General features: G+C 37.8%; 1 protein-coding gene across 2 annotated transcripts in view; it reads left to right on the top strand.

The window, feature by feature from the left end:
- Positions 1 to 6: 6 nt before the first annotated feature.
- Positions 7 to 14,801, top strand: part of RAPH1 (Ras association (RalGDS/AF-6) and pleckstrin homology domains 1) — a 96,140-nt gene continuing 81,345 nt past the window's right edge. For both annotated transcript variants that reach the window (XM_008582265.1, XM_008582263.1), the window contains exon 1: positions 7 to 23. The gene's annotated coding sequence lies outside the window, so the exon portion shown is untranslated. The remainder of the gene's footprint in view (positions 24 to 14,801) is intronic.

Genomic DNA, 14,801 nt, shown 5'->3' with positions numbered 1-14,801 from the left:
CGGGTGGCCGAGCGGCTGCCGCGGTGAGTGCCCGGCCTCGCCCTTGGGGTCGGGGGAGGTTGCCGGCTGGGCGCCGGGCGGTGAGGCGCTCTCGCCGCTCCCGCCTCCATTTTCCCGGCGGCCGGCCCCGCCAGCCAGAACCGGGGCGGAAGGCTGCAGCCCGGGGCGGGGTCGCTGCCGGACTCCGGCCGGGGCCCGGGCAGACCCGACCGCGCCCAGCGATGCGGCCAGCGGATGGGTGGGGGTTGGCGGGGCCTGGGCTGCTCCCTGCGGCCCCCGGGGGCAGCGACAGAGGGAGACAATGAGATATGGGGCCGCCTGGGAAGGGTGAGGGTGGGTTTCTCCGACCCGGCATCGGGCGCTGGTGGCTCGGGACCGCGGGGAGGAAAGGACTCTCTTCCTATTAGCTGCAGAAACCAGTAACTCTATGTCGGGTTGCTCGGGTTCGCTGTCCCCCATCTTTCATAGATGAGTTCAGTGCCGAGGTTTAGAAAGGCGGGGCGCCTCCTGTGTGTGCTAATTAAGCAGTCTCAGTCATTGCTCCATTGCTTCCTAGCCCCGTCTCATCTTTCCGTGCCTATGTACATTCCCGCCGGAAATCCACTGAAATTCGTGGGGGGTGGGGGCAGTGCAATAGCGTTAGTTAGGATGCCTTCGTTTTAAGACGGTTTGAAAGATGTGGTTTTTCTTATTTCAGACAGAGTCTTAGAGTGTCCCCACCGTGTGAGCTGGAAACCGCATAAGCCTTATTGCTTATGGAGCACGAAGAAGTGGCTTAGTATGAAATAAGAGCTTTTTGGAAGGCTATGAGTGTTACATGTGCCTGTGTGTGTGCATTATATTCTGTGGGCAGAGCAATTGGGGGAGTCTGGGAGAATGGAAAGGTCCTTCACTCAGTCTCCCAGTAAGAGTTGATATTATCTGCAGCATTTCTTATGGAGATCTAGAGAGCTGCCTGTGTATGTAAAGTCCGTTGTAAAGGAACAGTAAAGATAACAACGGGCTAGGGGTGAGGCGTGGTCGGATTATTAAAGAGCGGTATTGAGTCCAGGGAATATTAAATTTAGCAAACGTTTATGGAATACCTGCTCTGTCAGGCAGGGTGGGGGACACAAAGTGAACTAGACCTACAGCATGGGGTGGTGGAAAGAGCTCTGTGGAGCCGGGGGAACCCCCACTGTTCCAGACTCACTGGCTAGTAATGTGATGTTGGATAAGCTATTGAACTCTTTACAGTACGTTCCCTATCAGTAAAATGGGAGTAACGCTACTTGTTTACCTTCCCAGATGGTTATCAAGCAGATTAAGTGAGATAATTATGCAAAACGTGTAGCCCATTGCTTGGCACTGAGGTGTTTAACAAATGTGAATTCCTTTCCTCCCTCCCCTACTGCTCTCTGGGGATTTTCTTGGGAGAGGGTGGGAAAGAAGTCAATATAGGTAATTGCAGTACAGCGCATTATATAATAAAATGTTGAAGTAGAGGTGTAGAATAGGGGAGCGAAGAGCGAGATTAAATCTGTATTGGGGAAATGGGGGGAAATTCGTGGAAGCGGCGGCATTTAAGTGGAACCTTTAAGGATAGGTGGGATTTCAGCAGATGCAGATGGGAAGGGGGAGGACATTCCACATAGAGGTGGTGTTATCCTTTGAGAGCTGAATTAAGGAGGAAGACCATTGGGGGAAGGGCAGAATAGAGACGCTCAAAAGCTTTTTAGCTCTTGTTGAGTCTGACCTTCAAAGATTGTCTCTGTTATTTTGCTTTTTGTGTCGTGAATTTCCCAGAAACCAGATATAGCCCTATTCAAGTAAGTACAAAAATGTCTGCAAAGCTTAAGACATGATTTCTTGGATTAGACATTTTATATTTATTTGAATTGCTGCTCTCTTCTGTTTGAATTTAATAAAGAATTATTTGTACATTTTCCTTGTGGTGAATATTAGCTCTATTTCGTAGAAGCAGCAGCTAATTTTTCAGACTCAAGTCGTCTCACTAAGATTATATAGTAAGTAACTGGCTGAAATGAGTGGAGTAGTGAGCATGTATTGAGTGTGTTTTCACAAATATTTAACTTTTCTGAAAAGGGGTTTTTAACCATTGTCTGAGGATAATTATTGGGTTTTTTTTCCTTTGGTTTCACTACCTTTTGGTTCCCATCCCATAGTTACCATCGTGGATAATGATCACACTGTTCACAGATTTCTTGGATACACATACAGTCTCATGGCTTTGCTTGCCTTGGTTGAATGGAGGTAGTTGAATGTCAGCATTAGTGTTGTTAATCTCAAACTCTTGTTTTAGGAAGATTAATATTAGTGAAACAAGATATATGATCTCAGGCAATGAACTTATCTTGGGCTCTTAATTCCTTTACCTATAAAATGAGAAGTTTTGATAAGATCACTGGTTTTCAAACTGTGTTTTACTGAACTCAACAGTTTTGAGGAGAGGGTTTGGAGGGTCTGCAGATGTTTGACTTAAATCTTATTTAAAATATATTTTAAATTCGTAATAATAAAAAGTGACTACTGTATGACATGCACTATTTTAAACACTTTATATGTATTAACTTATTTAACCCTCCCATAACCCAATGAAATAGGTTTTGTTATTATTTGAGAAAAGAGGCACAGACAGTAAGTTATTGCCGAAAGACTACAGAGGTATAAAATGGCAGAGCTGGGTTTAAAACTAGGCAGCCTAATTCTTAAGCTTGTATTCTTAACCAGCTTCCTGTACTGTGACCATAGTAAAAATAAACAGCACACACATTCATTTTTTTTATTTGTGATCAAGTATACATAACATAACCATTTTAACCATTTTTAAGTGCACAGTTCAGTGGCCTTAATCATACTGGGGCAGCCATCATACTATCCATCTCCAGAACTTTTCATCATCTGAACTGAAATTCTACCAATTAAACAGTAGTAACTCCCTACCTACCCTCCCCCCAGCCTCTTAGTAACAACTTTTCTTCTTTCTGTCTCTATGAATTTGATTATTTTAGGTACTTCATGTAAGTGGAGTCGTACAATATTTGTTCTTTTGTGTCTGGCTTATGTCACTTAACATACTATCTTCAAGATTCATCCATGTTATAGCAGGTATCAGAATTTCATTCCTTCTTAAGGCTGAATAATATTCCAGGTGTGGATATTTGGGTTGTTTTCACCTTTTGGCTATGGTGAATATGCTGCTATGAACATTGGTGCACAATTATCTATTCCAGTCCCTGCTTTCAGTTCTTTTGGGTATATACCCAGAAGTGGAATTGCTGGTTCATATGGTATGTTAGACTGTTTCTCTTGCTTATAACAAAATATCTGGAACTGGGTAATTTATAAGAAAATGAAAATTGATTGCTTATAGTTTCAGAGCCTGGGATGTCCAAAGTCCAGGGAACACATGCGGTGAAGGTTTTCTTTGGTGTTGACTTTACAACAATGCAGCAGTCTCACATCGCAGAAAATGGCACAGCAGAGAGAGAAAGAGGCTTTCACATGCTCTCCTTTTAAAACCCTCAAAACCACACCCCTGGCCACCATTATTAATCCATTCACTACTGCATGGTCTTACAATCTAATCACCTCTTCAAGACCCCACCTTTCAATTACCATATTAGGATTTCCCACTTTCAACAGTTACAGTGGGAATTAAGCTTCTAATATGTGGGCTTTGGGGGACACAATTCAGTCAGTCCACAGCATATGATAATTATGTATTTAATTTTTTGAGGAACTGCCATTTTGCTTTCCACAGCAGCTGCACCGTTTTACTGTCCCACTAGCGATGCACAAGGATTCCAGTTTCTCCACATCCTTGCCAACACTTGTTATGTTCTGTTTTTTGGTTTTTTTAAAATAATAGCTGTCTTAATGGGTGTGAAGTGGTATCTCATTGTGGTTTTGATTTGGATTTTCCTAATGATTAGTGTGTTGAGCATCTTTTCATGTGCTTACTGGCCATTTGTATATGTTTGGAGAAATGTCTATTGAAGTCCTTTACCTGTTTTTAAATTGGGTTGGTTGCTTTTTTGTTGTTAAGTTGTAAAAGTTCTTTATATACTCTGTATATTAACCCCTTGTCAAATACATGATTTGCAAATATTTTCTCCCATTCTGTGGGTTGTCTCACCATCTTTATAGTATCCGTTAGTGCACAATAGTTTTTAATTTTGATAAAGTTCAGTTTATTTTTTCTTTTGTTGCCTATGCTTTTGATGTCATGTCTAAGAAATCATTACCAAATCCAATGATATGAAGGTCTTCCCTGTATTTTCTTCTAGGAGTTTTTTAGTTTTAGCTCTTAGGTTTAGATTTTTGATCCAGTTTGAATTAATTTTTATACATTGTGTTAGGTAAGAGTCCAGCATCTTTCTTTTGCATATGGATATCCAGTTTTCCCAGTATCCTTTTTTGAAAGGACTCGCCTTTCCCTATTGAATGGTCTTAGCATCCTCATATACTCATTCGTGTGTGTGTGCGTGTGTGTGTACACACACGTAGGTATATAAAATTTTAACACATTGAAGACTACAGTGCTACATGGTTATACATGGTTAATTTGGGGGCATGGTAGGGGTAAGGCAGGCATCCCTTAGAATAAAGCTTCACTTACTATCTCTGTGCTTACTTGTGAATTTTAAATGGGTCATTGATAAGGAAAGTTGTAGATTGCAGTAGAGTTTTTTAAAATTCAGTCTGTACGCATATTCATATAAAATTGTCTCAACAGTACGCTACTATGGTACATGCACCGTGTCCTATTAGATAGGCAAGACCCAGGCACATTTCTTTGGGGGCATACTCATCTTGTATAGGTAATTTGTCTAGTAACAATGAACATGTAACACTAGGTTCTGATATCATATTATAGATGTTTTTATAGCTCACTGCAAGTTTTGGGTTTTTCTTATTTTCCCTGTAAGCAGTTGTTAGATATTGTTACTGAGTCAATTTTGAAAGAAAAGATTATCTTATATATTTTTTAACTTTTGGATCAGTGTAATTGAAGAGGCTGAGTATCCTGAGACTGCAAAGTGAAGTGTTAAAAGTGGCTACCAAAACAAAACCAAAAGTTGCCACCTACTTGCAACTATTCATCTGGGTGAAATCAAAACAAAATTATACAAATACAAGCAGGTTGCTTAAGTGGTCATAAGACTGTAAATAACATCCCTAACCCTCAATTTCTAACTTTATTTGAGCTTATAATAAATTAATATAATGTATTTAAACATAAAATAGTATTAGCAACACTTTTGCCAGTTTTATATATTTGGGATGCTATATAAGATTTCATCCAGAAAAGGTTTGATATGAAATACTGGAAACTCCCCAGATTATGTGATAATATAATCCCATGCTATTATTGCTATTATTTTAAGATATTTACACTTTGAGGCAGATGTCTTAAAATACGTCACCCATGGTTTACAAACTGGCTTTTTAAAAAGCATGTTTTTGCTGCTATTATTAAAATGCATATTGTTTCTCCTTTAGGCAGAGCTAGGCATAATAGAGAAATAAAAAGATAAGTATTTTCTTCTCCAAAGTAGAGAGGGCACAAGTGTAAGTGCACGATACAAGGAATCATTAGAGAATGTAATTAGGGAAACAAGGTCCACAAAGAAAGAAGCGGAAGGGACTAGGAGTTGAAAAGAGATGAAGAGATCAGGTTTGGAAAAGGAGGGACAAGTTTTCCCTTTAGATGTGAAGAAAAGCAAGATTGGGAGGCCCACAATTAATGTTGTATCATTATGTAAAATTATTAAAATTTAAGCCCCCTGGTGAAGAATGGTGATATCTGTCAAAAATTAAGACTGTGGGGCCGAGCCCGTGGTGCACTCGGGAGGGTGTGGCGCCGCCGCGGGTTCGGATCCTATATAGGGATGACCGGTGCGCTCACAGCGCTCACTGGCTGAGCGCGGTGCTATTGGTCTCAAAAAGGACAAAAAAAAAAAATTAAGACTGTGAACATATTAAATAGGCCCAAATTTTGTAGAATTGTAATAAATCAGTTTCGCAACTGTGCTTAAAAATCGTATGCTTTTATGGGAATTACCTTTAGGAGGATTTTACTAAGTTTGATATGTGAAGAAAAGTGTTAACTGAGTCTGTACAGCAAAACAAATAATAATAATGTAACTTGAAAATACAATATGTTCTTTATGTATCCCAAATTGTACATGCCTTAATGCATGGTTCCCAAGCACAGTTTGTTCTCCCTAATTTTTCCAGTCAAAATTCCTACTCATTCTTGGAGACGCAGGTCCCATTGCCATGCACTTACTTTGTGAAGCTGCTAGACATCAAGCAGAATCGATTGCTTTCTTATTCATTCCTATAGGCCTTACTTGATTTCCCTTATGTTGTAGATGACTGTGTACTGTCTTACATCCCCCCGAGTGCTGGAGTATGTGACCTGTTTTTACTCATCTGAAATGCCCCTTGGTCTCTTAAGTATAATAGAAATTCAATAAAAAGATTTTAGTGAAAGCCCTTATTTGAAGAATTCTTTACAGTCGGTGTTATATCTCCTGGAAGGATTCACAAAAATCTAATACATTTTATTTATAAGGAGTAATTATTTCTTGGTTCATTTGGTTTATTTCATATTGTAACAAATGACATTGGAGACTGGTGAAGGAAATCAGTGATCTGCCTTATCTGTGAATAGTGTACTTTATAAATGTTAGTAATGGTTCAAAAACCTTTTTGTTTATGCTAAGTTTTAAAAAAGTATTTCTGTGTGTGTGTGTGTGTGTGTGTGTGTGTGTGTGTGTGTATACACACACATTTTTTTTTTTTTTGGCAGTTGGCCAGTAGGGGTATCTGAACCTGTGACCTTGGTGTTACCAGCACCATGTTCTCCCAAATAAGCTAACTGGCCATAAATATATATATTTTAAAGCAGGAGCAATGAATATGATGCATTATGTTTTAGTGGCACAGAATATTCCATAGTGATACAGAAATTCCAAAGTCTAGATCTTAAATCTGTTTATTTTGGTACTTGTTTTTATGATGCATGCCTTAGCTGAAAAGGCAGCTCATGTAGAGATATACACCCAAAAAGAATAAGTGCATCTTTAGTTGTAGTTCCTAAGTGGAGATACTCATTGTTAAATTTCTAATCTTCGATTATGCAGATTTGACTTATAAAGTTTGCTCTTCCTATGTATCAATCAAATATTCTTACAAACCAATGTGAGGATTTATATTTATGTATTTTTGATAAATGGGTTCAAAATCCATCAAAACTGTTTGGAAGGCATCTAAAAAATTAGAAATGACTTCTCTGTTTTTAGAGTGTGCAGATGTATTTCAGGATGACACATTGTTTTATTTTGAAGTACATTTATTTTCTTACTAAGTTTTAAAATGTCTCATTTACCTTTAAGATACAGATAAATTAAACATTACTTTGTTTTTGTTTTTAAAAACAATGACTAGTAGCATACTGCCACAGCCGCTTATCACAGAAAGCAAATTTCGAACTCCCATCTTTTTATAAAACATAAATGCTTAACTCATCTTTAAATTGGGCGACTCTTTTTAAATACGATGCCATGAGACAACAAATAAACCTGTTTGGTACAAACTGCTAGGGGCACTTCTCAGCCACATCAGGAACATCCTGTAACACTTGGCACTCTTGCTTCAGCTTCTCTTTTGCTGCAGTAGTTCCTTTTTTTTTTTTTTTGTCTTTTGTCTTTTTCCGTGTCCGGCAACGGATCGCAACCCTCAGTGTTGCCCCCGTACCGGACCGGGGACCGGCAATGGGATCGCAACCCTCGGCGTTGCTCCCGCGCCTCGCAGGCGGTGAGCGGGAACCGGTCTGTATGTGGGATCCGAACCCTCAGGCGGGAGCGCCGCCACACTTCCCAAGCGGCGCACTATCCAGTGCGCCACCGGGCCGGCCCTGCAGTAGTTACTTTTGAAATTAAAACTTATACCCTTGCCCCCCAACTTTCTTTTGTTGAGGTCAAAGCAGCTGTTTCATGAAGGGTTATATAATACAGTTTTTCCATAAAACATTGTTTCTGTTCAGGAAATAATTTTCTGTTGAGAATGTATCTTCTCTGGAGCACCAGTCTCTTGTAGCAGCTTATAAAAAGGTAGGTTTTTTTAAATTACATTATTGAAAAAGAATCTTGCAAATACTATCACTCTTCCCTCGGAATCCTTAGATTACTTGATATGATGTGTGACTGTCTGACAAGCGGCCACAATGAAGTTACCAGTGTCGTTCTGTATATTTAAGATAAATATGTATTATACTTAAAATACATATTTTTATTAAGATAAAAATAAAATATAAATAGAACTTCCAATATGTTTTTATGCCCCAGTGAAATTATCATCCATACCTTGTGGGGTACAATCACCTTCATTTTGAAAACAATGTACAATCTTATTGAATTACTATTGTTAATAATGAGCCCTTCATATTCAGTTCCATTTCATAGTGTATAAATATTCTTATGTGAAGCCATGTTAAAAATAAAGCACTTGGGGCAAGACATTCTGATTCTCTTACTAGTTGGAAAGTAATTTTTATGTAGGAAAAGTAGATAGATTTTAGCATTGAGACCTTAATAAAATTTATTCTTCACTACAGTTGTAAGCTCATTTCAGAAGCCCAAATTTGGATTTTACCTTATGTTTTCAGGAATTATTCAAGGTGAATTAAAAGTACCCGTTAAACATGTCATTTAGTAATTTAGTAGTGTTTGATAGATGTAATTTTTCCATGTCCGTAGTAAGCATTTTTTTTCCTCAACACTCTTAACAAGATATAAAATATTTTTCATGATCCCACCCTTTACCTTTTCCCTCTCTCCCTCTCTTTCCCCTCTCTCTCTCTCTTTCCCATTCCCATCCCAGGATCAACTGCAGTCACAGTTGCCTGTTCTATAGCTTTTTTTTTATTGAATCATACCTGTGTACACTTTGTATTAATTTTATCACACCTATGTACCCTCTGGCTTCTTGCACTCAGCATGATATTTTTATATTCATCCATGTTATTGTATGTATCAGTAGTTTTTTTTTTATTACTGGGTAACATTGAATTGTGCGAATATGTGAATATACCATAGGTTTTTTTTAATCCAGTTTTCTGTTGATGGGAAATAGTTCTAGTTTCGGACTATTATGAAAAAAATGGCTGTGAACATTTTTGTACAAGTCTTTTGTGGACAGGTATTTCATTTCTCTTGGATAAAAGGAGTGGAATTGCTAGGCCATATAGATGTTGTTCCTCCTTTTAAAAACTTGGTATTGAGAACTATATATATTCAGAAAAGTACATATAAGTGTACACTTTTTCAACTCCTACATAACTGTACACAGATGAAAAGATAGAAAATTACCAGCATGCCAGCAGCTCCCTCATATGGCTTCTCTATATCCTAGCCCCCTCATGTGTAGTCACTGTGTTGACTTCTACCTCTAATTCTGCTATAAAGTTTTTGCCTTGCTTATTTCTTCAAAAACACTTTTAAACTACTTTATTGAGGTATAATTTTTATATAATAAACTACACATATTGAAGTATACAATTTGGTCACTTTCCATATACCCATGAAACCATCACTACAATCAAGATAGCAAACATTTCCCTCATCTTCCAAAGTTTCCTCATACTTAATTGCAGTTCATCCCAATCTCCACCCCTATCTTCTGGCAGCCTGTTATTATAGATTAGTTTGCATTTTCTAAAATTTTATATACAACCATACCTTGGTGATACTGCAAGATTAGTTCCAGACCACCCTCAATAAAGTGAATATTGATAACATAAGTCACATGAACTTTTTGGTTTCCCAGTGCATATAAAAGTTATGTTTATACTATGCTGTAGTCTAATAAGTGTGCATTAACTTTATGTCTAAAAAATGTGCATACCTTAATTAAAAAATACTTTATTGCTAAAAAATGCTAATGATCACCTGAGCCTTCAGCAAATTACAATGGTTTTGCTGGTGAGGCCTCAGTGTTGATAGCAGCTGACTGATCGGGGTGATGGTTGCTAAAGGTTGGAGTGGCTGTGGAAATTTCTTAGAATAAGACAATAATGAAGTTTGCCACATCAGTTTTTTTCTTTGACAAAAGATTTCTCTGTATGCGATGCTCTTTGATAGCATTTTACCCACAGTATAACTTCTTTCAACATTGGAATTAAAATCCTCTCAAACCTCACTGCTGCTTTATCAACTAAGTTTATGTAATATTGTAAATCCTTTGTTGTCATTCCAACAATGTTTACAGCATCTTCACGAGGCATAGATTTTATCTCAAGAAACCACTTTCTTTGCTCATCCATGAGAATCAACTCCTCATCTGTTTTAAGTTTTATAATGAGATTGCGGCAATTCAGTCACATTTTCAGGCTTCACTTCTTTTTTTTTTTTTTTTCCTTTTAAATTTTTATTTTGTCGATATACAATGTGGTTGATTATTATGGCCCATTACCGAAACCTCTCTCCCTCTACCCTCTCCTCCCTCCCACCCAACAATGTCCTTTCCGTTTGCTTGTTGTAACAACTTCAAAAAATTGTAGTTGTTATATCTTCTCCCCACCCCGCCCCGGTTTTGTGTGTGTGTGTGTGAGTGAATTTATTTATTTATTTTTAGCTCCCATCAATAAGTGAGAACATGTGGTATTTCTTTTTCTGTGCCTGACTCGTTTCACTTAATATTATTCTCTCAAGGTCCATCCATGTTGTTGCAAATGACAGTATTTCATTCGTTTTTATAGCTGAGTAGTATTCCATTGTGTAGATATACCACATTTTCCGTATCCACTCATCCGATGATGGACATTTGGGCTGATTCCAGCTCTTGGCTATTGTGAAGAGTGCTGCAATGAACATTGGGGAACAGGTATACCTTCGACTTGATGATTTCCATTCCTTTGGATATATTCCCAGCAGTGGGATAGCTGGGTCATATGGTAGATCTATCTGCAATTCTTTGAGGTACCTCCATATCTTTTTTCCATAGAGGCTGCACCATTTTGCAGTCCCACCAACAATGTATGAGAGTTCCTTTTTCTCCACAACCTTGCCAGCATTTATCATTCAGAGTCTTTTGGATTTTAGTCAGGCTTCACTTCTAATTCTAGTTTTCTTGCCATTTCTACCACATCTGCGGTTACTTCCACCACTTAAGTCTTAACCCCCTCAAAGTCATCCATGAGGGTTGGAATCAACTTCCAAATTCCTATTAATGTTGACATTTTGACCTCCTCCCATAAATCACGAATGTTCTTAATGGCATCAAGAATGGTGAATATTTCCAGAAGGTTTTCATTGTACTTTGCCTAGATTCATCAAAGGAATCACTATCAATGGCAGCCTTATGAAATGTATTTCATGTTTCCTTGATCAATGGGCTGCAGAATGGATGCCATGTTAGTAGTCATGAAAACAACATTAATCTTCTTGTACATCTCCATCAGAGCACTTGAATGATCAGGTACATTGTCAATGAGCAGTAATATTTTGAAAGGAATCTTTTTTTCTGAGCAATAGGTCTCAACAGTGTGCCTAAAATACTCAGTAAACCGTGCTGTAAACAGATGAGCTGTCATCTAGGGTTTGTTCCAATTATAGAACACAGGAAGAGTAGATTTAGCATAATTTTTAATGAGATTTTCAGAATGATAAATGAGCATTGGCTTCAACTTCGCGTTGCCAGCTGCATTGGTCGCTAACCAGAGTCAGCCTGTCCTTTGAAGTTTTGAAGCCAGGCATTATCTTCTCCTCTAGCTATAAAAGCCCTAGATGACATTTTCTGTTTATAAAGCTGTTTCATCTACATTGAAAACCTGTTTAGTGAAGCCACCATCATCAGTTATTTTAGCTAGATCCTCTGGATAACTTGCTGCAGGTTCTACATTGGCACTTGCTGCTTCACCTTGCACTTTTATGTTATGGAGACGGCTTCTTTACTTCATCCTCATGAACCAACCTCTACTAGCATACAGCTTTTCTTTTGTAGCTTCCTCAACTCTCTCAGCCTTCATAGAATTAAATAGAGTTAGGGCCTTGCTCTGGGTTAGGTTTTGACTTAAGGGATTGTTGTGGCTGGCTTGCTTTTCTATCCAGACCACTAAAAATTTCTGTATAGGGACAATAAGACTGTTTCTTATCACTCCTGTGTTTACTGGAGTAGCACTTTTAATTTCCTTTGAGAATTTTTCCTTTGCATTCACAACGTGGCTGACTGGTGCAAGAGGCCTAACTTTTGGCCTGTCTCAGCTTTCAACATGCCTTCCTCACTAAGCTTAAGTATTTCTAGCTTTTGATTTAAAGTGAGAGATGTGTGACTTTCTTCCACTTGAAGAGTGGCCACTGTAGGATTATTAACTGACCTAATTTCAATATTGTTGTCTCAGAGAACAGGAAGGCCCAAGGAGAGGGAGAGAGATGGGGAACAGCTTGTCAGTGGAACAGTCAGAACACACACAACATTTATGAATTAAGTTTGCTGTCTTATATGAGTACAGTTTGTGGCATCCCAAAACAATTACAATAGTAACATCAAAGATCATTATAACTGATATAATAATAATGAAAAAAGTATTTAATATTGAGAGAATTACTGAAGTGTGACAGACACGAAGTGAGCACAATGCTGTTGGAAAAATGGCCCCAGTAGACTTGCTGGACTCAGGATTGACACAAACCTTCAATTTGTAAAAAACGCAGTACCTGCAAAGTACGATAAAACAAGGTATGATTTTAAATGTAATAATACAGTGTTCTCTTTCCCCCACCCCATTCTTGTCTGGCTTGTTTTCATGCTGAATGATAATTTTTAGATTCTTCCATGTTGTTGCTTGGATTAGTTCCTTTTTATTGTTGAGTGATATTCCGTTCTGTATATATACTGTATTTTGTTTATCTACTCATCTTTGATAGATATTTAGGCTGTTTCTACTTTTGGCTTTTACAAATAAAGCTGCTCTGACATTTACAGACATGTTTTCATTTCTCTTGGATAAATACCTATGAGAACATACTGGGTTATAGGGTAGGTGTATTTTAACTTTTCAAGAAACAGTCAAACTTTTCCACAGTTGTATCATTCTATATATTCAGCATCATCATGACACTTCTAATTCCTCTATATACTAACACTTGTTATTGTCAATCTTTCTTATTCCAGCCATTGTAATGGGTTTGTGGTGGTATCTCATAGTTTTAATTTCCCAGATTACTAATACTGTTGAACTACTTTTCATGTGCTTATTAGCCGTTTGGGAAATGACTGCAAATCTTTCACCCATTTTTAAAATTGGGTTGTGTTAGGGTTAGGGTATATATACTGGCCAGCCACCAAAAAACAAATAAATAAAATAAAATTGGGTTGTGTATCTTTTATTAATTTAGTTGTAGCAATTCTTTATGTCTCCTAGTTATAAGTCCTTTATCAGATATATTTGTAAATGTTTTCTCTTTAGTCTGTGGCTTGCCTGTTTATTTTTTTAATAGTATCTTTCAAAGAGCAGAAGTTTTTATATTAGACTTTCTCAGAATTATCAGTCTTTCCTTTTATGGTTAGTGTTTTCTGTGTAAACTTCTAGTAAATTTTTGCCTACACCAAAGTTGAAAAGATTTATTTCTAGTTGTTCTCTTAGGAACTTTATATTTTAGCTTTTATATGTTGGTCCATGATCTATTTTGAATTAACTTTTGTTTATCATGTGATGTAGAGGTTGAGGTGCCCCTCCTCCCCATATTTATATTTAGTTGTTCCAGATCATTTGTTAAAAAACACTTTCCTTTCCTCATTACCTGCTTCGGCTTTGACATCCTAGTATTTGACTATGTAAGTATTATTTCTGGACTCTCCATTCTGTTATGTTGATATAATTCTCTGTCCCTTTTGCCAGCACTACATTGTCCTCATTACTTAGCCTTACAGTGAGTCTTGAAGTCAGATAGAGTAAGTACCCTAATCTTTTTAAGATTGTTTTGGCTAATCTAGCTTATTTCCTTTTCCATCTAAATTTTAGAATAAGCTTGTTACTTTCTGTAAAAAAGTCTTCTGGGGTATTTGTAGTAATTACATCGAATACCTAGTTTAATTTGGGGAGAATTGACGTTAATATTACATCTTTCAAAATCCACGAAAATGGCATTTCTGTCCATTTATTTAGGTCTTTTATTTTTATTAGCAATGTTTTACATTTTTCTGTTGCCGTAGAATATGTTATATAAATATTGCATGCTGTCCCATTTCTATCAGTTCTTACAGCCAAATTATTTATGCATACTTTATTTTTATGATATAAATTAAGATTTGGTATGGAGATTTTCCATATGATAATGTTATCTAATGCATAAAGGGACCTATCCTGATGTGACAATGCTAGAAACAGAGGAGATTAAAACAGGTATCTTTAGAAATGTAAAAGTAGAAGTATAAAGCTGTGTAGTTATTGGCACAATTCTTTTGGTTTGTATGATTGTGAATATTAATATTTAAAGAAGCCTATTTTTATTAACATAGTCTGATGTTTTTAGAATCAGAACTAAAAGGGGGCCGGCCCGGTGGCGCACTGGATAGTGCGCCGCTTGGGAAGCGCGGCGGCGCTCCCGCCCGAGGGTTCGGATCCCACATACAGACCGGTTCCCGCTCACTGGCTGAGCGAGGCGCGGGAGCAACACCGAGGGTTGCGATCCCGTTGCCGGTTCCCGGTCCAGTACGGGGGCAACACTGAGGGTTGCGATCCGTTGCCGGACACGGAAAAAGACAAAAAAAAAAAAAAAAAAAAAAAAAAA

This window comes from Galeopterus variegatus, unplaced genomic scaffold, assembly GCF_000696425.1.
Source record: "Galeopterus variegatus unplaced genomic scaffold, G_variegatus-3.0.2 Scaffold2551, whole genome shotgun sequence".
Lineage (NCBI taxonomy): Eukaryota > Metazoa > Chordata > Mammalia > Dermoptera > Cynocephalidae > Galeopterus > Galeopterus variegatus.
The sequence above is the reverse complement of the archived record's forward strand: the minus strand, read 5'-3'. Positions and strand labels throughout refer to the sequence as shown.